This window comes from Triticum dicoccoides, chromosome 3A (assembly GCF_002162155.2).
Source record: "Triticum dicoccoides isolate Atlit2015 ecotype Zavitan chromosome 3A, WEW_v2.0, whole genome shotgun sequence".
Classification (NCBI taxonomy): Eukaryota; Viridiplantae; Streptophyta; class Magnoliopsida; order Poales; family Poaceae; genus Triticum; species Triticum dicoccoides.
This window is the reverse complement of record NC_041384.1, coordinates 89,207,491-89,210,760: the sequence shown is the minus strand read 5'-3', so window position 1 is coordinate 89,210,760 and position 3,270 is coordinate 89,207,491. Positions and strand designations below refer to the sequence as shown.

Sequence of the window (3,270 nt, the reverse complement as noted above, 5' to 3'; positions counted from 1 at the left end):
AAACAAGAAACTATTTACCAATATTTTGCATAGAACAAGTGACTGATACACGGGTCCAAGTTCAGAATAAATTTTAAAAACAAACATCATTTAATTAAAGGCATGGATAATAGGAAAACACTAGCATATGGTCTTGCAAATAAAAATAAAAATATATAATAGTAGTATACTTCCATATTTTTTAAAGAACAAAGACCCTAGCATACTCTGAAGAACTAAAAAGCAGGACGCGAGGGCTGCATCTGAGGGCGGCTGCTGGTTCGCGCCGGCGAGGTCTCTCACCGGAGTTCGCCGACCGGCCTTCTCTTCCTTCGTCGCCGCGTGCTGCCGCGAGGAACGGCCGAGCGGAAGCAGCTTTTTTCGAGGAGAGATTGACAAAGGAGGACGACGATGGGGTTCGATCGAACGGCTGCTCTGTCCCCTGTGTCCCGATCAGACGGTTGGCGAGGTGACCGGCCGAAACCAGCGCCACACCAGCACTACAGTTCTTAATTAATCTACCAGGCAATGAGTCACACTGCTAGAGAAGAAAGTGCCGACGGCGGCGGCTAGGAACCCTACCTGTCGCGCTCGGGAAGGACTCTGGCCGTTCGCTTGGGAGGGAGGAGGCTCACTTGAGGGAATAGACGGTCAATTCCTGCTTCTTTTGATCCCATCTTCTTCCCTTCCTTTGGTTAGGAATACCTGCGAATCAGGCGGCTTCCCTTCCTTCTTTGCTCAGGAATATTTGGGCTTCCATTAGTGCCTCCCCCTTTCCATTCGTCGCCTTCCCTGCGAGCTTTTGGTTGGTTTAGCACCTATTTTTTGGATCGATCAGTTCATGTCGGGTCGATTTGGTCCAAGGATTCCGTATTAACCTGTTGCGGTCTCTACCGCCATTTGATCTTTCTTATCGGTTCTATTTTCAGGAATCTACAAGAACAATGGCCATCTGTTGGTGTCCTGCAATGGCGGTCTCAACCAGATGCGCGCCGCTGCTGTAAGTACAGCTTGTGACGATCACAATGCATCTACTGCGCTGTCTATATTTCTGAGCCATCGCTGCTGTTCAAATACTAATGCTGAACCATCAATGTTCCACTGTTAAATCAGATGTGTGATATGGCGATGGCTGCGAGATACTTGAATGTCACAGTCATCAAGTTGGACAAAACTTTATTTTGGGCTGATTCTAGGTCGGCATTTCTTTCTGTAGTCACTGCAATTCTTAACAATTCAATTAAGGATAGCTTCTGCCTTATTATTTTCTGTTGCTCTGCCTACAGTGAGTTCCGAGATATATTTGATGTGGACTACTTCATAGCATCATTGGGAGATGAGGTCCTGATACTGAAAGAGCTGCCTCCAAGGCTGAAAATTAAGGAGAGTTGAATGGGGATATCTTCGCTCCATGCCGCCCGTCAGTTTGTCTGATATATCCTATTACCATAATCATGTTTCTTTGCACCTCTTCATTTCTCGTGATGTATCTAGATCATATGCATACCCAGATAAAGACTGTAAGTAGTAAGTTTTGGGAAAACCGCATGAAGAAGTACAAGGTCCTTCATCTGAATAAAACAGATGCCGGGCGTGCAAATAATGGCCTACCCATGTAGATTCAGAAACTGAGGCGCCGTGTCAATTTTGATACATTGAGATTTAGCCCTTACTTAGAAGAGCTTGGAAGGTGTGTGGTTCAAATTCTTCGTCAGAACGGACCCTTTGTGGTCTCCTTTTGGGGTATGAGATGGACATGCTTGCCTTCTCTTGGTTTACACATGGTTGCAGGCTCGCACCAACGAGGAGGCTGAGGAGTTCAGAAGGATGAGGTATGGCATCGCATCCAAATTTTCTCAAGATGTTTCAGACCTTCAGTTTACAGATGAATTGTGCCTTGAACTTGGAAGATACACTTAGCCATGGTGGAAAGAGAAAGTGATCGACTCCAATGTGAAGATGAATGGCGGGCTCTGTCCATTAACACCGGAGGAGATTGCGTTGGTATTGAAGGCACTCGACATTGATGGTGAAATATATGGTGGACAAAGAAGAATGGTTGCATTGACCTCAGCTTATCCCAAGGTCGTTAGTTCAGCATCTTCAACACAGTACTGTATGATTATCACGTCTTTTATTTATATAATATTTATCTGTTATTGGTGTTGATCATGTAAGAAAAGCGACATTACTGCCTTCAGGACTATGGGTTTTCCAGATGGCAGCATTGGATTATATGTTGTCCTTGGAGAGTGATGAACTAAGACATTTGAGAATGCTCCTGGTTGTAAGTTGTAACATGGCAAAAGTTGTTGAAGGCCATTGTAGGTACCTTTTGTCAAGTTCCAGTATTCCCCTTGCTATGTTGAATTGTATCATGATACTTTTCACTAGATATAGAAGTTTGTCCCTCGGAATAAGTATTAAGAAACAATTATTACCTCCTCGCAAAATAGAAAGGAAGGGGGAGAGAAAGAAAAATAACACCTATTAACCTGCCCCATGCCTTGCTGCATGATCTCAACTATTTTTATAGGAGTAGCAGGATTTTCTCAAATCCCAACTTTTAGAATTCTTAAACTGTGTGATAGTACTCAAATTTTTGAAACACGGAGTATTCTGTTGTAATATGAAATTTTGAGATGTCACATTCCTGTTTCCGGAAAAAACTTTTGTCCCATTTTCTTTCAACTGTTTATTTGTTCCCATGTCCACAGATGCTTTGGGTTCAAGAAGACACTGCTACTTGACCAGAAACTTATAGTCGAGCTAGCTAACTTTTAGAATTCTTCACTTAAATTGTGTAATAAGACTCAAATCTCTGAAACATGAAGCATTCTCTTGTAAGCTGAAACTTTGAGATTTCACATTCTGAAAAACCATGCTACACTGCTATCACATTTATTTGCATTGTTTGTATCCGTGTATTATAACACAATGCTCTGTTGATCAACGTGTTGGTCCCTTTGCTTCCTAACATATTTTTTGACGTGAACACCAGGAGCTCTGCTTTGGCATGCATTAAACGAAAATAGAAGTTTCGCTTCCTAACATATATGACACCATGGATCAAACAAGCTAGCCAAATGGGTATAGACATGTATATGGAAAGAAAAGGACAAATCGGCGTCTGACTAGTTGGCACCGCACAGGGGCGCTTCAGGCTATGGCTTGAAACGGGCGCCTTAGGTGTGCGTGGAGCAATGCACGAAGGGATCTATGACGGGATTAACGGACTAACAAACGTGTGCAATTAGGATTGGAGGAGGGAGGATGGCCCCCACCCTGGCT

The 3,270-nt window shown here is 43.4% G+C and overlaps 1 pseudogene; it reads left to right on the top strand.

Annotated features, from left to right (window-relative positions):
- Positions 1–390: 390 nt before the first annotated feature.
- LOC119272002 lies at positions 391–2,763 on the top strand (annotated as a pseudogene).
- The last annotated feature ends 507 nt before the right edge of the window (positions 2,764–3,270 follow it).